Source organism: Mesoplodon bidens, assembly GCF_964165515.1.
Source record: "Mesoplodon bidens genome assembly, chromosome: 14".
NCBI lineage: Eukaryota > Metazoa > Chordata > Mammalia > Artiodactyla > Ziphiidae > Mesoplodon > Mesoplodon bidens.
The window spans coordinates 36676679-36699697 of NC_138170.1; the positions used below are offsets into that span (position 1 = coordinate 36676679).

Below are 23019 nucleotides of genomic sequence, written 5' to 3' on the forward strand. Positions count from 1 at the left end.
CCACCCATGTTAGATAACACTGCAACAGACAACCCCAGTTCTCCGCATGTTTTTCAAACAATGAAACAAAACACCAACCTCAAAAGCCAGTAACATCAAGGATGCAAGACACCAAGGAAGAAATTACAATTCACACCAAAGACGTGGAGCAACACATCAGGTAATCAGCATCAACAACGATCGACAGGCGAAAGTCGGGGCCCTACCTCCCTCTCCTAGCATCACAGAAGGGCGAGCAGAGCGGGAAAGTCTAGGGATGCTGTTTAATGTCCACCGCCAGTCAGAGGAAGGAGTGGGGTATTTTAAAATAAACTTTGTTTTTCAGCCGATAGTGAATAGCTTTGAGTCCTAGAATATGTGTGTGTAACAAATTAAGGAGCGGGGAAGAACGCTGCTGTTGAGTCGGAGGGGGAAATGGATGGGGAAAAAGGAGTGGAGGGAAATCTCAAGGCAGAGAGAGGGCAGTGTCCCGGCTCCAGGCCACTTGGGCTCTCCTCCACCTTTGCTGCCAACCGGAGGGAAATGGAAACTCCTGCCTGGGCGTGAAGCAATGACCAGCGAGGCAAGTGCACGGTGCGGGGTGCAGTGCCTCCCTCCCCCATCCTCAGGGAATAGTCCGCCGAAGCCTCCTCTCCTCCCGCACAGAGCCCAGACCCCTGCCCCCTAGCTAAGGCAGGCGGTGGCTCGCCAGCGGTCCCTGTCACCCAGGCGATGCCAGAAGACCCCAGCCCGGTCCCCGAGCCCAGGTCCCACCGCACGTCCACTCCCGCCCCCTCCTCACACCTCTAATCCCGCTGTCGGGCTGAGTCTGGCCCGGTTCCCTCCTCAGCGCCGCTCCTCCGTCGCCGCCGCAGCAGCAGTCGCCGCCGCCGCCACCGAGTCCTCCATCCCCGCCGGAGCCACATGGAACAGCCGAGCCAGCCGCGGCGCTCCCGGGAGCCGGGGTCTGCAGCCCCTCAGGCGGACGGCGCGCCTCACGCCCGCCCCCTCCCGGACGGAGTCGCCCCACGACCGTCCCCCACCCTACAAAACCCTGCCAGAGCCGCCGCTCAGCGCCCAGCACCCCCTCCCCCGCCTTTCTCCTCCGCCACCACCATCATTACCTCCCCCGCCGTACCTCTCACACTAACCCTACCCACGGCCGCTCAACCTCCGTCCGCCCCGCCGCCATTGGCCAGGCCCCGCGCTTTCCCCGCCCACCTCGGCGGCAGGGCCTTTAAGGGGCAGGGACACCTCATTGGCCGACCCGGGTGCCCATCACAGGGCTCCACGCCCCCCTCCCCCGCAAGTTCTGGAGGTGTTTTTTTCCCCAGCCGGAACGCGGTGTACAGTATACCCTTCTTTAAGAAAAAAAAAAAGAAAAAAAACTGGAACCCTCTAAGGACAATCCCGCCCATTCCTCTGATTGGCTTCGAGAGGAAGCGATAGGTGGGAGGAGTAAGGAGTGTTTATAGTGATCTGGAAGGTGGTTGCTGAAGGTGGATGTCGGTCAAAGGCGTGCCGGGTGCTGGGCGGGGTTTCTGGCTGGAGTCTGAGAGCAGAGCCCGCGACTGGCTTCGCTGCAGCTGTGGGCTGTGCGGCTACTGGGGTTTTCTCTCCTTTCCCACCCTAGGATCTGGGTGTGCCCTCTCCGCCACTAGCCACTAGGGTGTTTGCGCACACAGTCTTGGTTTCACCTACTGAGGTTTTTCCTCTGACAAACTGTGAAGTAATGACCCGGCCAGCCCCCGCCTAACATTTAGTCAACTGGTCCTCAATGAACCAGATTCAGTAAGCTGAGCTAGGCACAAAATGTTCACGGTGCAATTTCTTCATGTTCTGATTCTTAAACAGTTCTATGAATCTTAGTTTCTCCTCTTCGCTGTCGATCTTATTCTTCTGGTAGGAATTGTAGATGAACTTGGGAGTGGCTGGTATGTAAGAAGGGTAGTTATAGGCAAAGGAGAGGATGAAATAACCTAAGGAGAGTGTGAGGGCACGGGCACTTAACCTTGTTAAAAGAGCCAAGGACCCTTTTGAGAACGATGATGAAAGGCATAGATACTTTCCCAAGGAGAAATATGTCCTATCATAAGACACAAAAGTTCGCTTTCAGTTTTAGGTGGTTCACAGACCTCTGGCGTAGAGAAAGGACAAAGAATGAAATTGGGGGGTGGAGGGGAGGGAGGGCGAGGAATCTCAACATTTGAGGAATAAGCAAAGTGGGAAAGAGACAGAGGAGGGAATGGTCAGAGATGTAGGAGCACCCTACAAGCAATGGGCAAATTGAAAAAAAGAGAAGGAAGCTAACATATGAAAAGAAAACAAGCAAGATGAATCCTGGAAACAATTAAGGCTCATTCTTAATCTTACTAAGGACAGAGAGCAGGGTGCATGGACAAAATAGCTTGAAAGGTGTTAGGGTCTAGGGAAGGATTCTTTAAAGGACAGGAAGGAGGGCAGTGACCGTGAGAGTCGAGCTCATCTGTAGACATAGGGAGGCAAGAGAAAGGAGAGAGAGATTGAAGAATCAGGATAGATGGGGAGACACAGAAGGCTTGAATCCAGTATCTAATTCTATTTCCATTTTCAATAAAGAAATATAATACGACAAGAACACAATGTACATTTTACAGAAAAGGGCATAGATATCACTTATTTTGCTATAGTCTCAATTTTAAAATATTAAAGATAACCATAATAATTATATTGATTCTTATTTTGTGTACATCTTGCAGTTCTCTGGTGTCCTTCCTGAGTGGTTTACTAAGTCACTATAACCTACAGCTATTATTATGATCATAATAGACTTTAAGTGTATGGGTTTTGGTTTTTTGTGTTTTGTGGTACGCGGGCCTCTCACTGTTGTGGCCTCTCCCATTGCAGAGCGCAGGCTCAGCGGCCATGGCTCACAGGCCCAACTGCTCCGCGGCATGTGGGATCTTCCCCGACCGCGGCACGAACCCGTGTCTCCTGCATCGGCAGGCGGACTCTCAACCACTGCACCACCAGGGAAGCCCATGGGTTTTTTAAAATGGCTTATTTATAGAAATGGTCATAAACTAATCTATGTTGCCCTTCAGGAACAACCCACATGATAATCAGGAGGGTTTTGCATCCTATTTAATATTATTGTTCTTCAAACTTTCTCATGTGGTTATCCTGGCTTCTTTTAATACTCTTTCCCTTCCTAAAAAGAAGAAGAAAGAGAAGGAGGAGTGTGTAGGACCCTAGGGAATCTTTCTCAAGTTGTGGAAAATTTCAAGACCGACAGTTTCTTATAAGACAGCTTTTCTTTTTAGGGGAAGTATTTCTCTTGGATGTAAACTCTTCTTTTTCATCCTAGCTGCAAAGGTAGCCAGGAAGAGACCAAGTTTAGCAATGAAGGAATTGAAAGCAGACCTTGACACTGTTGCTAAGCTCAAGTTCACAGGCTCCTGGAGGCCCCACAGAGCAGCTACTTCTTCCCTCATAACTTTTTTTTCCTTTAATAACCTGTCTGCTAACTAAATTTATTGGAGAATCTTAAATATAGAATACTTTAAGATCTTTTTATCCACTTATTCGATACTGAATACCAACTATTGATCACATTAAATGCTATTAATGGTACATAAAAGGTATAGTCCCTGTTCTCAAACAGTTTTCAGAAACAGATGTTCAGCATGCATGCAAGAAAGTAAAACAAATTACTTCACCTCTCTGAGTCCCAGCTTCTTATTCTGTCAAACAAATTATCATGCTTACCTTTCTGGGATGTTGAGGAGATGGAAGATATGTATGTAAAGTGCCTGACACATAGTAAACAGTCAATAAATGGTAATTAATAATGTACACCATTGTGTTTGGTAGCAAACAGAGTCAAAAATAATAAGTAACAAACAGTAAAAAAAAAAAAAATAGTCCTTCAAGAATAACATGGGCAATACTTAGTTGCTACCAAACATCACTACCTCAAGGAATGAATCTCAAAAGAAACTGCTTTTAACATTATTCATCTCCCATTAACTCAGTGATTACCAAGAGTGGAACACCAATAACTTACATAGACTCAGAATTTTATAATAATTACTAAGAATTCACTTATCCCCAATTCCCATGACCACCTTCCATGCCATATATAATCTGAGATCTTTTGACATTCTAGAAGTTAACTTTTTCTTAAGGTTCCCATTTCCCCTACCTACCAGTAAGTACATCCCACTGACCCTCCCCCTTCCAAAGGGGAATTTCCCACTGTGTAAACCTCCTGTTTACTCAGGTCTTGATTTATCATCTCCTTCCATCCCAGGCTTAATCTGCATGTAATAGACCTGTAGATGCAAGTTACTTTAATTGTCCTGTCCATTTGCCCCAGGTGTTGACTGCAAAATTTTATAGATATTTTACTTAACAGAAAATTCAACATGTAAAATAATTTCTATTTTGCCTTTAGGTATCATCAAGCTTACAGTGAAAATAGAATACAAAAAAAAAAAAAAAAAGGAAAATGCCACCCCAAAACTTCAAATCTTCTCTGCCATGACAGTTTTGAAATGATAGAAATTATTTTCAGTGAAGCAGCTTTGCCAGTCACTGTTTCAGAAACACCCCAAATAGAGATTCTAGTCTATGAAGTGCAACCATAGGCTTGAATTATTATCATTCCCAATGATAAAATTCTTATCCCTGGGTTTTACAGTTTTTGCAGTAAAAATTGTCAGAGGTATTATTGCAGCAACTTATCTGTGCCTTAGTCATAGTAATAAGATTTACTTGCAACAATAGCACTGCAGATTTTTGCATTGTGTTTTCCAGTTACCATAGCAGCTATACAATACACAACAATATTACTGCAATTTTTAACTGCTAATGAAATTATTTCTTTTAAACCCATAGCAAATAAACTTATTCTGACAACCCTATATAGCAATTTTTATATCCTTAGAAAAACTCACTGGGACAGGCTAATACTTCTGAAATATTAACTGAGGTTTTTGTAGTAGTTGTTTTTCTAGGTATTTCTTTTTATTGTATGGCCTTTCTCCTCCTATACCCCACCCAAAGACACCTTCAGCATCATACCCACCCTCAAGTAGGCTGGTTTTCGCTCATTGTTTCAGGAAAGCAGTATAACAGAATGCAGAGAAACAGGGAATTTTTCCTTGTTTTTGAGTTTCAGAACCCTAGTCCTTTAGGGAGAAATGAAACGGATCCAGTTAGAGACCTGTACTGTTCAATACGATAACCTCTAGCCATATGTGACTACTGAACACTTGAAATGTGGCTAGTTCAAATTGAGATGTGTTGTCAGTATAAAATATACACAAATTTCAAAGACTTAGTATATAAAAATGAAGGGAATATATCTTATTTAAAAGTTTTATATTGATTGCCTGTTGAAATGATAATATTTTAAATGTACTGAATCAAAAAAGACATTAAAAATTAATTTTAACTGTTACTTTACTCTTTTAATGTGGCTACTGGAAATTTTAATTACACATGTGGCTTGCCTTATTTTCCTGTTGGACAGTGCTGGTATAGACAATAGTAAAACTTCCTTTCACAGAGATAAGAAGTGGATTTCCTGGACTGGAAGGGGAAGAAGAAGTTGGGTGGAAAGTAATGAGAGGCCAGACGCTGGTGGGTCCCAGAGAAGAGGACTCACTGCCGTATTCCCACTCTATTCTGGCAGAAGCCTTGGAGAAAGGCAACTGAAATGGCAGGATCTATCTATGGGATCTGAAAGCCAAGAGAGATAATTTCCATTCATTTTTCTTTGTTAGAGCCCCAGGGAGGTGGCAAGACCCTAAAGATAAGAAAAAGCTGGGCCGTGTATCTATTTAGTCCACCCAAGACCAGTTCAATTTCTGTGATAAATGAAATGTTCTATACATGGCTGTGCAATACAGTAGCCTCTAGCCACTGGGGCTATTAAGCACTTGAAATGTGGCTAGCATAACTGAGGAACTGGAGTTTTAATATTATTTAGTTTTAATTAATTTAAATTTAAATAGCTGCATGTAGCTGGTAGCTACCATAAAGGACAGTGAAACCTTACATAGTACCATGGAGGTTCTGGAAACCCAACATGATGATCCCCAGACACCCAAAAGGGTGCAGAGGCAGCAGAAGCCAGCAGACCTCAAGGGGCCTTGCTGACAGACCAAGATCAACCCAACAACATTCTGTGGGACCAGCTGCAACTGAGGAAGGATACAGACTGGAAATCTTAGGAGAGCCAGCATGGTAGAGGAGGAGCAAAGATTAAATGTTCCCATCCCCTTCCTCTGACATGCTAATCCTATGGAAGTCTCCTCAATATAGATGCAATCCCTGCCAAATTGACTATGATTAAGTGTCTGCCACCCCTTGTGAAATCAGCACTTGAAATAGAAATTGGGTTGAGTTATGGAAAAATGAAATTATGTTTCTTGCAAACCTGAATTTTTTTAGATTGAGATTTGTACCTGTTATATAACTGAAAGTAATAATTCTAACAAAGTATTCAATACTTAGAAACATATGTTTATTCTCTTAAAAGAGAGCCTTTGGGTTTCCCTGGTGGCGCAGTGGTTGAGATTCTCCCTGCCGATGCAGGGGACACGGGTTCGTGCCCCAGTCCAGGAAGATCCCACATGCCACGGAGTGGCTGGGCCCATGAGCCATGGTCGCTGAGCCTGCGCGTCCGGAGCCTGTGCTCCACAACGGGAGAGGTCACAACAATGAGAGGCCCATGTACTGCAAAAAAAAAAAAAAAAAAAAGGGGAGCCCTGTTTTTCTCTATCATTATAGGACCCAAGCTCTTTGGTTGACATGAAAGCTTAGAAAAGCTGCATCAGAAAACCATCTTTCAACTAAAAACAGTATCCTTTTGTGAAATTGTTTCTGTTCCAGTTACCCAAGAATGAACCTTTGCACATTGAACCTGAGGTGGCACTAACTCCAGGACCTCGATTATGTTCTATACACCCAATTTTGTCCAGCCCACAACGTCTAGGAAAGGCCAACCTGGACCCGGTTGATGGAGACACAGGAGCATCCTTGGCTGCCTTGAAATTCAAATAGAGACAGAAGTAAGTCTACAGATACCATCCACAGGTAATTCAGTAGGCCTGACTCGGGCTGTTTATATGGAGCAACATATGAACCATTAGAAGGCTCAGGAATCTTCTTCAAGAATATATTATAAGTGATGATGATATTCAAAATGTGGATACTCAAAATGTTAGCAACAACACAGCACAGACATCAATCAGCTAGAGTGGATGACAGCCATGAACCATCAGCCCAGCTATCCTATTGTGAACCAGCTAAATATCAGCTCTGACTCCAGAGTACCTTTGCTGGTCTGTACCATCCTCTCGGTCTGACTCTTCAGATTACTCAATATAATTTCATGATGGTAAAGTCCCAGCCCAGAAATGCTGTATATGCCAAGGTAAATGCACTTATCAGAGATAATTTACACTTTGCCAATAAGTTGACCATTACTAGGATTATTGCAGAAAAGATTTGAGTTGGAATTAGGAGCCCTTTCTGAGAAAGTCTTTGCTAAATATAATAAATTTACCTCCTATAAAATCAGTAGGGATTCTTGACCAAGGTTTATTGGTCATTTCCCATTAAATGTTAAGAGGCTTTGATGATTTTTAAAGAGTGGACTGACCTCTGCTTCTTTTTTTCTGTGTTTTCAATATTTGGAATAAATTCCGAGTAACCAAATATAGCACGCAGCCAGTGTTTTCCTCTGAATAATTCCTGGATGACTATATTTAGTATGAACAAGATAATATAATTAAAATCTTGTGAAATAATTAGGCTAGACAAGAAAGGCAAAGAAAAAGCAGTAGGAATTCACAATCTTGGAGGGCACTGAATACCCACCATTTGGTGTTGAATCAAAGCATTTCCATCTCAAACAGTGCAAAAAGCAGCAAGCTGAAATCAGGCAGAACCCCACTTACCAGGGCACTGGACGTGGGCCAAGGGAAAGTAGCCCGTTGCAGAAACTTGTCCTAGATGAGTAGAGCTGGAAAATAAACCCAACTTTCAGAGGGCAGGATTAACTCATGCATAGTTTGGGCAATCTGCTGGGCAGGGCAAAATGGAGAAAAATTCCAGGTCAAGGGCAGTAACATGGGAGCCAGAGAGAGCTGCAACATCATTCCAGATCTCTCTTTTTATAGTAAATCAACCAATTAAAGACTGGGCTTACAGAGACTAGAACATGGCCTGCTAAGTAAAGAGGACTTCGTGAGAGCTGCTGGTTATTTCTCCATATTTTGTCGCAACTTTTGGATGATATTTTTAAATATTCCCAATAGTATATCATTGATATCTTTCTCCAAGGAAATAAAGTCAACTGTCGAGCAACAGATAAGTTTTTGTGCTATTGTTCAGTCTTCTAAAGAAATCCTGATATCCTCAACATTAAAAACCATGATATTTTATCCCTGAAGTGACAAATTTAGTTCTACTGTATATATTGAATATAGTGCTAAGCTACACTGGTTGAGAAATAATTATCTGGCATTATCACTGTCCCACTTATTATTTCAAAAACTAATGCAAGCACCTTTCCCCTGATAACCAGTATGCTTCAGTGTAGAAAAGGAGAGTGTTGCATATGTGCATCTTTACACAACACATGCTGAAAATATGTATACTTAGAGGTCATAACTTGATCATATTTAAAATATTCACTCTTTCCTTGAACAACCCAAGCAAAAGCAGGAGGTCTGTTGTTGACTGCTTATCCTCTTTTATTCTTGTAATAACACACTTTGTAGCTAGTCACAAAGCTACCTTCTGCATACCTCTTCCCCAGGCTACATCACAATTTACAAAATAATAATTACTAAAATCCTGCAGTTAGTTCTCAGTGATAAATAGAATAAACTTGTTGAGTACTTTTTCATACATGTCATGCTGGTAAGTGAAACCACTACACTGCATGCATGATATTAACTGCTCTTCAACATTATATGCTATGGATATTTGCAATGCCCAGGGATGATATTTGGTCAAACAATTTTGTCAATAGTTTATTCCACTTTCTCTTATTAAAATCTTAATAATTTTCAGCTGACTTTGCAACAATGTAACATGTACCTACTTTTGCTACAAGAGTAAAACTTTGAATGATAGTTTTGTGATTTTGATTTTCTTTGATGATATTTTTAGTTAAAAATCCATTCATTTATTAACAAGTAATTTTTTAACTTATAATATTCTAAGTAATATTTATTAATTTATTAGCTAATTTTTAAATAAATGAATGACTACTAAGCCCAAAGCATTGTGCTAAGTGTTGGGAATACAACACATCAAAAGAGAAAATCTCTGCCCTCAAGGAGCTCACATTCCTCATCAGTTAGAAACCATTATTTAGTATTTGCTTTAGAAAATCTCAATTGATGAGAGGTGACTGTGTGTTGTTTAACAATGGCACAAAAGCTAATTAAGAAATGTGTTATAAAATACAATGCACTGGAGAGTAATATTAATAGATTGCTCCCTTAGTGAAATGAAATTTTTGGATATTTATTCTTGTACTTCCAATTTACACCTTTATTTCTTTGTGGCTACTTGTGCAAAGTCACAAATAGACTGTCACAGCCTGTACAGATTTATAATCTGTAGTTGCACTGTACAATTATAAAAATCCTGTTTACCATTTGTATTTTTTAATTTGAATTGTAGTATTTATATTACTATTTTATCATTATTTTTATGCTTCACTGCAGCACTTCAGAGATATTGCTCCATTTTTTAAATGATGGATATAAGGCAACACTATTTTAACTGTAAAAACGCAAAATTAACACATGCCAAAATTCAAATTACATTGTCTGAGAGAGGTTATCTGAAATCTGTTAAATGTTAGTCAAAACAATCTGATCAATGCATTCCTTGGAGCTCACATGGAACTTTTAAGAATGAAATGGTTATTAAGAATGCGATAGGATTTTAAGAAACACACACCCATCCCATTTGATTTCCCTCTTGACTCCTTAAAAATTAAAAAAAATAATAATAATAAAAGCTTATTTTCACTTCCCTTTATTCAGAAATATTTTAGCTCTCTTCCTATTTTCAGAGGTAAAATAATTAAAAGTTGGTTTTTATCTTGTATATGTTCTATGATTTTTAAAAATGTAAAAATAGATACATAAGAGAATGAAGACTCAAATAGAATGCACAAATATATGTTGGGGTGTAAAGATTATGAGTGATATCATTTTCTTTTTTAAATTCTCCTTTAATGTTTTTAGATTGATTTTTACAATAAAATAATTGTTAAAATTGCATAACTGTAGTCTTAGATTGAAAATATTGTATAGGACTTCCCTGATGGCGCAGTGGTTAAGAATCTGCCTGCCAATGCAGGGCACGCGGGTTCGAGCCCTGGTCCGGGAAGATCCCACATGCCACGGAGCAACTAAGCCTGTGCACCACAACTACTGAGTCTGTGCTCTAGAGCCTGCGAGCCACAACTACTGAAGCCCGCGCACCTAGAGCCCGTGCTCTGCAACAAGAGAAGCTCCCACACCACAGTGAAGAGTAGCCCCCGTTCTCCACAACTAGAGAAAGCCCGCGTGCAGCGATGAAGACCCAACGCAGCCAGAAGTAAATAAATAAATAAATGTTTTTTAAAAAAGAAAAAAAAGAAAATATTGTATAAATCGTTATGTACTCTTTAAAATGTTCTCTCACTATCTAAAAGCTGCCATCTATAGTTTCTGCTTACAGATCATATCTAATTGATAAAAATAAAAACTTTCCCTAGAATAAATACATTCCTAGTACATCTAACACATTCTGATTCTGGATCTATTTTGCCTATCTACACACTTCAGTCTAGAAGTGAATGAAGACTCTTCTTTCACAAAACGTTCTATTCCTATGAATGTGTTCTGTATTTTATATCATGAAAGAGGGATAGTTTTCATTGGCACTTTTTATGGGCTTGAATCACTTTATTCAGCTTTAGAACCATGAATTGCATGGTCCTGCTGGATACTTTCTCCATGACCCTCTAATTTGGGGCTCATGTTTGACTCCCTTCTTGTGATCACATTCTGTATGGAGGATTCTGTTCTCTGCTTCAGTGTCAAGTCAGGTGCCTCAAATAAGCAAATATTTACCAAGTGCCTACTATGGACGAGAAAATGTTGACTTAAAAAAAAAACAACTATACATTTGTTTAAATGTGTAAAAATTTTACATTTTAAAAATCTGTAAGTCACAGAGAGCTCAAGAAATTTAAACTTATTTCAGAGGGAAAAAATGTACAAAAAATAAGAATGTAAGCTCTAACAAACATAATAGCTTATAAAATATTCAAATAACAGTATAAGACAAAATTCCAAGCGATATAAGAAATCCATTATTGTCCTATATTCTGAAAAGACTCAAGCCAGTTGTGGCAAAGCATGAACTGGGTTCCTGTTGCAGCTCCATCACTTACTAATTGGGTCATTCTAGGAACTCACATAACCTCTGGATGAAGGGGGGAAAGTGTATATAGATATAGATATAGATATAGATAAAGGTATGATATAGAGATATAGATATAGATACAGATGTATCTCCAAGTCAAGCCATGCAGACACAATTCTGGGAAAATTGGTAGAAGTAGAGTGATTAGGAAAGAGAAGCAATTTCCTCTTGGGTTGGTAGCTATAATGATAAATATTCTGCTGCCAGTGATCTCCACTACAGCAGGTCCACCTGAAAAAGGAGGAAGCCAAGAAATGAAGCAGAGAGAGAGCTGCTTGATTTGCCTCATCTGTAAAATGAGAAATGGGAAACTAATATTTTGCTACCAGGAGGTAAAAGTTGGAAGAGATAAGCTCTTAAGACCATTTGCAGCTCTAATTCTGTGATCTTAAAAATACCTCCCTTGGGCTTTCCTGGTGGCGCAGTGGTTGAGAATCCACCTGCCAATGCAGGGGACATAGGTTCGAGCCCTGGTCCAGGAGGATCCCACATGCCATGGAGCAACTAAGCCCGTGCGCCACAACTACTGAGCTTGCGCTGTAGAGCCTGTGCTCTGCAACAAGAGAAGCCAGCACAATGAGAAGCCCGCGCACCCACAACGAACAGTAGCCCCGGCTCTCCGCAGCTAGAGAAGCCCGTGCACAGCAATGAAGACCCAATGCAGCCAAAGATATATAAATTAAATAAATTAATTTTTTAAAAAAGGAAAAAAGAAAAATGCCTGCCTTTAACAAATGGATACATGTGTGCAAAATCAAAAAGAGGCACTTAGTATTTCTCAATAGTTTTTTCATTACAATAATCTAGCTTTTACTGTCTTAAGAAGGTTGGGGGCTTCCCTGGTGGTGCAGTGGTTGAGAGTCCGCCTGCCGATGCAGAGAACGCGGGTTCGTGCCCCGGTCCGGGAAGATCCCACATGCCGCGGAGCGGCTGGGCCCGTGAGCCATGGCCGCTGAGCCTGCGCGTCCGGAGCCTGTGCTCCGCAACGGGAGAGGCCACAACAGTGAGAGGCCCACGTACCACAAAAAAAAAAAAGAAGTATTGATAGAACATGTTACTCTTTCTAGAGTATATTGCTTGTAACTTCAGTGGCAGTCCAAAAGCTCAATCTCTTCCAGTATGAATTGCTAAGGTTTTTTGAACACTCTTTAGACAGAGACACCCATGATTCACAATGATTACTTGAATATGCTGTGAAGATTAAGAGTACAAAACAACCATATACAAAAATTAACACAAAATGGATCATCAACCTAAATGTTAACAGCTAAAACTATGAAACTTATAGCAGAAAATAAGAGTAAATTTTGTGACCTTGGACTTAGCAATGGTTTTTTAGATATGATCATAAAAGTGTGAACAACAAAGAAAAATAAACTGTGCTTTATCAAAATTAAAAACTATCTTTGTACTTCAAAAATATCAAAAAAGTGTATGACAGCCAACAGATGGGAGAAAATATTTGCAAATCACATATCTATCTCAAATATATAAAGAACTATCACAACTCAACAATAGACAAATAATCCAATTTTTAAACTGGCAAAGGATTAAAACAGACATTTCTCCAAAGAAGATATATAAATGACTAATAATCTTATGAAAAATGCTCAACATCATTTACCATCAGGGAAATGGAAATCAGAACCATACTGAGTTACCACTTCACACCAACTAAAATGGCTTAAAATCAAAGACAGACAGTAACAAATTAAAGCCCATTGCTGGTGGGAGGGTAAAAAGGAATAACTTTGGAAAAGAGTTTGGCAGTTCTTCAAAGTGTTAAACATAGAGTTACTATATAACTCAGCAATTCCACTCCTAGGTGTGTGTGTGTCTATATATATAGAGACACACACATACATTTCTGTTGGATATATATATATATATATATATACATATATATATATATATCCAACAGAAATAAAAACATATGTCCACACAAAAACTTGTACATGAGTATTTATAGCAGCATTATTCATAATAGCCAGAAAGTAGAAAGAACACAAATACAATCAGCTGAGGAATGGATAACAAAATGTAGATATCCATACAATGGAACACTATTCAGCTATAAAATGGAACGAAATACTGATACAAGATACAACATGAATGAACCTTGAAAACATGCTAAGTGAAAGAGGGTAGTCACGAAAGACCACATATTGTATGATTCCATTTATATGAAACATCCACAGTAGGCAAATCCATAGAGAGAGAAAGTAGATTACTGGCTGCAAGGGGGTTAGACATAAACTCCATATCCAGAAATATGGGGTTAAATTCCACATAATGGGTGTGGAGTTTCTTTTTGGGGTGATGAAAATGCTCTAAAGTTAGTTAGTGGCAATAGTTGCACAGCTTCGTAAATCTAAAAACACGTTGACTTGTACACTTTAAAAGAATTACAAGAAATGTGACATTTATGGTATGTGATATAAAGCAGATATTAAGAAAAATAAAAGAATTTTGAAACACACCACTGACCAAAGGCACTTGCCATTTATATTATTTTGCAGTCACATTTAACCAAAAGTCACAAGGCAACTGAATATACTGGACAGCTCAGCAAAATGTAATATTCTAACACAGACATTTAAAGTGTGAAAGTGCCCTACACTTGGGAGTTAGGAGATGTGGGTTCTAGTTTTTCCTTAATCCCAACCCAAGTTTGGAGGCAAAGATTGCTAATTACTGTGAATACTGATTTTCCTTTTCTTCTCCAGCAGTAAGAACCTTGGATTTTTGCGGAGACATTTTCACTCAGCTGAAGACCTGCAGCCTCTTTTGAAGCCAAATTTTGCTACGTGTTGATGTTCGGCTAAGTCTTATGTGTAAATTTCAAGAAGTCTCCTCAAAAGGAGGGAATGTACCTTTCCTTGTCCCTCTATCCTGTTGCCGAAATATAGATGGGTTGGCTAGAGCACTAGCAGCTATCTTGGACCATGAGGATGAGGGATGGCAAAGTGGCAAGCTGGAAGAAGCCTGGGTCCCCCACAAATGTGTAGAACCACTACATTTACCCTGAAGTGCCTACCACCAGACATCTTTTATATAAAACAGAAATAATCATATAAACCATAGTTATTTTTTTCTGTCACATGTATAGGTTCATAATCCTAACTAATACACTGGGTTTATGAAGAGTAAAGAGGAAAAGGCCCTTCAGATTAGTTTGGAGAGGAGGAGTCTGCTCTTAAAAAAAAAAAAGAAAAGTTAAAGCCCTCTTTCTAGATGGAAGACTTTCTAAATTAACCTGAGAGCACACAAGGACTCTTGATCTTCCAAAAGTTTGCCGACAATGGCAAAAATACCTAGAACTGTACAAATCTGTTTGTCATCACTGCACCTGCCTCCTCTCCCTGGCATTTTCATATCAGCTGAGATCAGCCAGAAAATCCCAAACACTGTGGGTTTCAAATTTGATTACTTTGTAGCGAAAGGGTAGAATCTTTCCTTTGAAATAGGTTTCCAGTGGTATTCTAATTTCTTTTTCAGTCTACTCCAGTTTGCTAACCTTGACTAAATATATATGGTTACTTAAGCATGTGATTGAAGGGCATAAGGAAAGCCCCTGGTGGGTGATAAAAATTAGAACTGGTCAGCAGTCGTTCACAATCTTATTCAATAATTATTTTGAATTATTCAATTCAAAAGCCCAATTTTTAAAACTCATGCAGAACTATATTCAATATCTTGTAATAACCTATAATGGGAAAGAATCAGAAAAAATATATGTATAACTGAATCACATTGCAATACACCTGAAACTAAAACAATATTGTAAATCAACTATCCTTCAATTAAAAAAAAAAAACTCATGCACTCCATCATTCCCAGGTGGGCTTTTTAAACTACTCCAAGAGAGGGACCCAGAGACTCCATTCACTAAGTGCTATGTAACTTTTAACCAGACTGCTTTTGCAATTTCCTAGATTGCTAAAATATGTCACAGTCCATCTACCTTTGGGCAGATCTCCCTAAAACTTCAACTATTATTGACAATAAAGATCTGATTAAAAAGCAGATTTATCACAATTTATTGTAAGTCCAGAAACTTATATATATATATATATATATATATATATATATATATATATATATATATATATACACACACATATATATATTTTTTGGCTGCATTGGGTCTCTGTTGCTGCGCGGGGGCTTTTTCTAGTTGCGGCGAGAGGGGGCTACTCTTCGTTGTGGCTTCTCATTGTGGTGGCTTCTCTTGTTGTGGAGCACAGGCTCTAAGTATGCAGGCTTCAGTAGTTGCAGCACGTGGGCTCAGTAGTTGTGGCACGCAGGCTCTAGAGCACAGGCTCAGTAGTTGTGGGACATGGGCTTAGTTGTTCCACGGCATGTGGGATCTTCCCGGACCAGGGATTGAAGCAGTGTCCCCTGCAGTGGCAGGTGGATTCTTTTATTTATTTATTTTTTTGATAGGCAAAGAGTGAGTTTATTAGCACAGGAGGCTTGTGAAAGATACAAGCAGGCAGGCAAGGGAGCACAGTCCCGAGAACAAAGAGGGCTACATTTTTATAATAAAAGAAAAAGTGGGGAGGGGAGAAGACCACCTTCTTCCTCATTTTTGGGCAGACGTCAAGGCTTACATCTTTAGTTCCTCCTTTGACTCTATAAGATCTAACTGGGACTGTCATGGTGCTATTTACATCATATGTATAGTAGCAGAAGGGTGATAATATATACTAAAATATGGTAATTCATCTCAGGTTTTGGTGTAATATCCCCTTTCCCGAGTTTTTTCACTTTTCACCTATATTCCTGTACTAGCTACATGCAGAAATGCAATTCTTTTTTTTTATTAGTTTCTGCTTTATAACAAAGTGAATCAGTCATACATATACATATGTTCCCACATCCCTTCCCTCATGCATCTCCCTCCCTCCCACCCTCCCCATCCCACCCCTCCAGGCGGTCACAAAGCACCGAGCTGATCTCCCTGTGCTCTGCGGCTGCTTCCCACTATCTATCTACCTTACGTTTGGTAGTGTATATATGTCCATGCCTCTCTTTCACTTTGTCACAGCTTACCCTTCCCCCTCCCCATATCCACAAGTCCATTCTCAAGTAGGTCTGTGTCTTTATTCCCGTTTTACCCCTAGGTTCTTCATGACATTTTTTTTTTAATTCCGTATATATGTGTTAGCATATGGTATTTGTCTTTCTCTTTCTGACTTACTTCACTCTGTATGACAGACTCTAGGTCTATCCACCTCATTACAAATAGCTCAGTTTCGTTTCTTTTTATGGCTGAGTAATATTCCATTGTATATATGTGCCACATCTTCTTTATCCATTCATCCGATGATGGACACTTAGGTTGTTTCCATCACTGGGCTATAGTGAATAGAGCTGCAATGAACATTTTGGTACATGTCTCTTTTGGAATTATGGTTTTCTCAGGGTATATGCCTAGTAGTGGGATTGCTGGGTCATATGGTAGTTCTATTTGTAGTTTTTTAAGGAACCTCCATACCGTTCTCCATAGTGGCTGTACCAATTCACATTCCCACCAGCAGTGCAAGAGTGTTCCCTTTTCTCCACACCCTCTCCAGCATTTATTGTTTCTAGATTTCTTGATGATGGCCATTCTGACTGGTGTGAGATGATATCTCATTGTACTTTTGATTTGCATTTCTCTAATGATTAATGATGTTGAGCATTCTTTCATGTGTTTGTTGGCAGTCTGTATATCTTCTTTGGAGAAATGCCTATTTAAGTCTTCTGCCCATTTTTGGATTGGGTTGTTTGTTTTTTTGCTATTGAGCTGCATGAGCTGTTTATAAATTTTGGAGATTAATCCTTTGTCAGTTGCTTCATTTGCAAATATTTTCTCCCATTCTGAGGGTTGTCTTTTGGTCTTGTTTATGGTTTCCTTTGCTGTGCAAAAGCTTTGAAGTTTCATTAGGTCCCATTTGTTTATCTTTGTTTTTATTTCCATTTCTCTAGGAGGTGGGTCCAAAAGGATCTTGCTGTGATTTATGTCATAGAGTGTTCTACCTATGTTTTCCTCTAAGAGTTTGATAGTTTCTGGCCTTACATTTAAGTCTTTAATCCATTTTGAGCTTATTTTTGTGTATGGTGTTAGGGAATGATCTAATCTCAAACTTTTACATGTCCCTGTCCAGTTTTCCCAGCACCACTTATTGAAGAGGCTGTCCTTTCTCCACTGTACATTCCTGCCTCCTTTATCAAAGATAAGTTGGCCATATGTGCGTGGGTTTATCTCTGGGCTTTCTATCCTGATCCACTGATCTATCTTTCTGTTTTTATGCCAGTACCACACTGTCTTGATTACTGTAGCTTTGTAGTATAGTCTGAAGTCCGGGAGCCTGATTCCTCCAGCTCCGTTTTTCGTTCTCAAGATTGCTTTGGCTATTCGGGGTCTTTTGTTTTTCCAAACAAATTTTGAAATTTTTTGTTCTAGTTCTGTGAAAAATGCCAGTGGTAGTTTGATAGGGATTGCATTGGATCTGTAGATTGCTTTGGGTAGTAGAGTCATTTTCACAATATTGATTCTTCCAATCCAGGAGCATGGTATATCTCTCCATCTATTTGTATCATCTTTAATTTCTTTCATCAGTGTCTTATAATTTTCTGCATACAGGTCTTTTGTCTCCTTAGGTAGGTTTATTCCTAGATATTTTATTCTTTTTGTTGCAATGGTAAATGGGAGTGTTTCCTTGATTTCATTTTCAGATTTTTCATCATTAGTGTACAGGAATGCCAGAGATTTCTGTACATTAATTTTGTATCCTGCTACTTTACCAAATTCATTGATTAGCTCTAGTAGTTTTTCGGTAGCATCTTTAGGATTCTCTATGTATAGTATCATGTCATCTGCAAACAGTGACAGCTTTACTTCTTCTTTTCCAATTTGGATTCCTTTTATTTCCTTTTCTTCTCTGATTGCCGTGGCTAAAACTTCCAAAACTATGTTGAATAAGAGTGGTGAGAGTGGGCAGCCTTGTCTTGTTCCTGATCTTAGTGGAAATGGTTTCAGTTTTTCACCATTGAGGACAATGTTGGCTGTGGGTTTGTCATATATGGCCTTTATTATGTTGAGGAAAGTTCCCTCTATGCCTACTTTCTGCAAGGTTTTTATCATAAATGGGTGTTGAATTTTGTCGAAAGCTTTCTCTGCATCTATTGAGATGATCATATGGCTTTTCTCCTTCAACTTAATATGGTGTATCACGTTGATTGATTTGCGTATATTGAAGAATCCTTGCATTCCTGGAATAAACCCCACTTGATCCTGGTGTATGATCCTTTTAATGTGCTGTTGGATTCTGTTTGCTAGTATTTTGTTGAGGATTTTTGCATCTATGTTCATCAGTGATATTGGCCTGTAGTTTTCTTTCTTTGTGACATCCTTGCCTGGTTTTGGTATCAAGGTGATGGTGGCCTCGTAGAATGAGTTTGGGAGTGTTCCTTCCTCTGATATTGTTTGGAAGAGTTTGAGAAGGATGGGTGTTAGCTCTTCTCTAAATGTTTGATAGAATTCGCCTGTGAAGCCATCTGGTCCTGGGCTTTTGTTTGATGGAAGATTTTTAATCACAGTTTCAATTTCAGTGCTTGTGATAGGTCTATTCATATTTTCTATTTCTTCCTGAGTCAGTCTTGGCAGTTTGTGCATTTCTAAGAATTTGTCCATCTCTTCCAGGTTGTCCATTTTATGGGCATAGAGTTGCTTATAGTAATCTCTCATGATCTTTTGTATTTCTGCAGTGTCAGTTGTTACTTCTCCTTTTTCATTTCTAATTCTATTGATTTGTGTCTTCTCCCTTTTTTTCTTGATGAGTCTGGCTAATGGTTTATCAATTTTGTTTATCTTCTCAAAGAACCAGCTTTTAGTTTTATTGATCTTTGCTATCGTTTCCTTCATTTCTTTTTCATTTATTTCTGATCTGATTTTTATGATTTCTTTCCTTCTGCTAACTTTGGGATGTTTTTGTTCTTCTTTCTCTAATTGCTTTAGGTGTAAGGTTAGGTTGTTTATTCGAGATGTTTCCTGTTTCTTAAGGTGGGATTGTATTGCTATAAACTTCCCTCTTAGAACTGCTTTTGCTGCATCCCATAGGTTTTGGGTCGTCGTGTCTCCATTGTCATTTGTTTCTAGGTATTTTTTAATTTCCTCTTTGATTTCTTCAGTGATCACTTCGTTATTAAGTAGTGTATTGTTTAGCCTCCATGTGTTTGTATTTTTTACAGCTCTTTTCCTGTAATTGATATCTAGTCTCATAGCATTGTGGTCAGAAAAGATACTTGATACAATTTCAATTTTCTTAAATTTACCAAGGCTTGATTTGTGACCCAAGATATGATCTATCCTGGAGAATGTTCCATGAGCACTTGAGAAAAATGTGTATTCTGTTGTTTTTGGATGGAATGTCCTATAAATATCAATTAAGTCCATCTTGTTTAATGTATCATTTAAAGCTTGTGTTTCCTTATTTATTTTCATTTTGGAAGATCTGTCCATTGGTGAAAGTGGGGTGTTAAAGTCCCCTACTATGATTGTGTTACTCTCGATTTCTCCTTTTATGGCTGTTAGTATTTGCCTTATGTATTGAGGTGCTCCTATGTTTGGTGCATAAATATTTACAATTGTTATATCTTCTTCTTGGATCGATCCCTTGATCATTATGTAGTGTCCTTCTTTGTCTCTTCTAGTAGTCTTTATTTTAAAGTCTATTTTGTCTGATATGAGAATTGCTACTCCAGCTTTCTTTTGGTTTCCATTTGCATGGAATATCTTTTTCCATCCCCTTACTTTCAGTCTGTATGTGTCTCTAGGTCTGAAGTGGGTCTCTTGTAGACAGCATATATATGGGTCTTGTTTTTGTATCCATTCAGCCAATCTGTGTCTTTTGGTGGGAGCACTTAGTCCATTTACATTTAAGGTAATTATCGATATGTATGTTCCTATTCCCATTTTCTTAATTGTTTTGGGTTCATTATTGTAGGTCTTTTCCTTCGTTGTGTTTCTTGCCTAGAGAAGTTCCTTTAGCATTTGTTGTAAAGCTGGTTTGGTGGTGCTGAACTCTCTCAGCTTTTGCTTGTCTGTAAAGGTTTTAATTTCTCCATCAAATCTGAATGAGATCCTTGCTGGGTAGAGTAATCTTGGTTGCAGGTTTCTCTCCTTCATCACTTTAATTATGTCCTGCCACTCCCTTCTGGCTTGTAGAGTTTCTGCTGAGAGATCAGCTGTTATCCTGATGGGGATTCCCTTGTGTGTTATTTGTTGTTTTTGCCTTGCTGCTTTTAATATGATTTCTTTGTGTTTAATTTTGGACAGTTTGATTAATATGTGTCTTGGCGTATTTCTCCTTGGATTTATTCTGTATGGGACTCTCTTGTGCCTCCTGGACTTGATGAACTATTTCCTTTCCCATATTAGGGAAGTTTTCAACTATAATCTCTTCAAATATTTTCTCAGTCCCTTTCTTTTTCTCTTCTTCTTCTGGAACCCCTATAATTCGAATGTTGGTGCGTTTAATGTTGTCCCAGAGGTCTCTGAGACTGTCCTCTGTTCTTTTCATTCTTTTTTCTTTATTTTGCTCTACAGCAGTTATTTCCACTATTTTATCTTCCACCTCACTTATCCGTTCTTCTGCCTCAGTTATTCTGCTATTGATCCCATCTAGAGTATTTTTTATTTCATTTATTGTGTTTTTAATCGATGCTTGATTCATCTTTAGTTCTTCTAGATCCTTGTTAACTGTTTCTTGCATTTTGTCTATTCTATTTCCAAGATTTTGGATCTGGGAAATAGAATCTTGGATCATCTTTACCATCATTATTCTGAATTCTTTTTCAGGTAGACTGCCTATTACCTCTTCATTTGTTAGGTCTGGTGGGTTTTTATCTTGCTCCTTCTCCTGCTGTGTGTTTTTCTGTCTTCTCATTTTGCTTATCTTACTGTGTTTGGGGTCTCCTTTTTGTAGGCTGCAGGTTCGTAGTTCCCGTTGTTTTTGGTGTCTGTCCCCAGTGGCTAAGGTTGGTTTAGTGGGTTGTGTAGGCTTCCTGGTGGAGGCGACTAGTGCCTGTGTTCTGGTGGATGAGGCTGGATCTTGTCTTTCTGGTGGGCAGGTCCACGTCTGGTGGTGTGTTTTGGGGTGTCTGCGGACTTTTTATGATTTTAGGCCGCCTCTCTGCTAATGGGTGGCGTTGTGTTCCTGTCTTGCTAGTTGTTTGGCATAGGGTGTCCAGCACTGTAGCTTGCTGGTCGTTGAGTGAAGCTGGGTGCTGGTGTTGAGATGGAGATCTCTGGAAGATTTTCGCCGTTTGATATTATGTGGAGCTGGGAGGTCTCTTGTGGACCAGTGTCCTGAAGTTGGCTCTCCCACCTCAGAGGCACAGCACTGACTCCTGGCTCCTCAATTTGGGATGATTTGTTGTCTATTCATGTATTCCACAGATGCAGGGTACATCAAGTTGATTGTGGAGCTTTAATCCGCTGCTTCTGAGGCTGCTGGGAGAGGTTTCCCTTTCTCTTCTTTGTTCTCACAGCTCCTGGGTCTCAGCTTTGGATTTGGCCCCGCCTCTGCGTGTAGGTCGCCGGAGGGCGTCTGTTCTTCGCTCAGACAGGACAGGGTTAAAGGAGCAGCCTCTTCGGGGACTCTGGCTCACTCAGGCCGGGCGGGAGGGAGGGGCACGGAGTGCGGGGCGAGCCTGCAGCGGCAGAGTTCGGCGTGACGTTGCACTAGCCCGAGGCGCGCCGTGCGTTCTCCCAGGGAAGCCGCCCCTGGATCCCCGGCAGTGGTGGGCTGCACAGGCTCCCGGAAGGGCGGTGTGGACAGTGACCTGCGCTCGCACACAGGCTTCTTGGCGGCGGCAGCAGCAGCCCCAGCGTCCCACGCCCGTCACTGGGCTCCGCGCTTTCAGTCGTGACTCGCGCCCGTCTGTGGAGCCCCTTTAAGCAGCGCTCTTAATCCCCTCTCCTCGCGCACCAGGAAACCAAGAGGGAAGAAAAAGTCTCTTGCCTCTTCGGCAGCTCCAGAGTTTTCCTGGACTCCCTGCCGGCTAGCTGTGGCACATTAGCCCCCTTCAGGCTGAGTTCTCGCCGCCAGCCCCAGTCCTTTCCCTGCGCTCTGACCGAAGCCCGAGCCTCAGCTTCCAGCGCCGCCCACCCTGGTGGGCGAGCAGACAAGCCTCTCGGGCTGGTGAGTGCCGCTCGGCACCGATCCTCTGTGCGGGAATCTCTCCGCTTTGCCCTACCCAGGTATGTGGGGAGTTTCTTGCCTTTTGGGAGGTCTGGGGTCTTCTGCCAGCATTCAGTAGGTGTTCTGTAGGAGTTGTTCCACGTGTAGCTGTATTTCTGGTGTATCCGTGGGGAGGAAGGTGATCTCCGCGTCTTACTCTTCCGCCATCTTACCCGGAAGTCTCGGCAGGTGGATTCTTAACCACTGTGCCACCAGGGAAGTCCAGTCCAGAAACTTTTAAAACAACATCCATGCAGATTCTGCCTTACTAAATACTAGAGAATCCTGATAAATGGCTTTGCTTTTTACTTCCTAAAATTAC

The 23019-nt window shown here is 40.5% G+C and overlaps 1 protein-coding gene across 5 annotated transcripts in view; it reads right to left on the bottom strand.

Annotated features, from left to right (window-relative positions):
• The window catches only part of EHBP1 (EH domain binding protein 1), a gene marked incomplete at its 3' end in the record, with an annotated part of 505676 nt that overhangs the window by 340366 nt on the left and 142291 nt on the right, over positions 1–23019 (bottom strand). For 3 of the 5 annotated variants that reach the window (XM_081254152.1, XM_081254157.1, XM_081254154.1), the window contains exon 1: positions 784–1008. The exons of 1 other annotated variant lie outside the window; for it this stretch is intronic. Of the gene's footprint in view, positions 1–783; positions 1009–23019 lie in introns of those variants that run through there. One more of the 5 variants, XM_081254156.1, reaches the window with a different exon arrangement.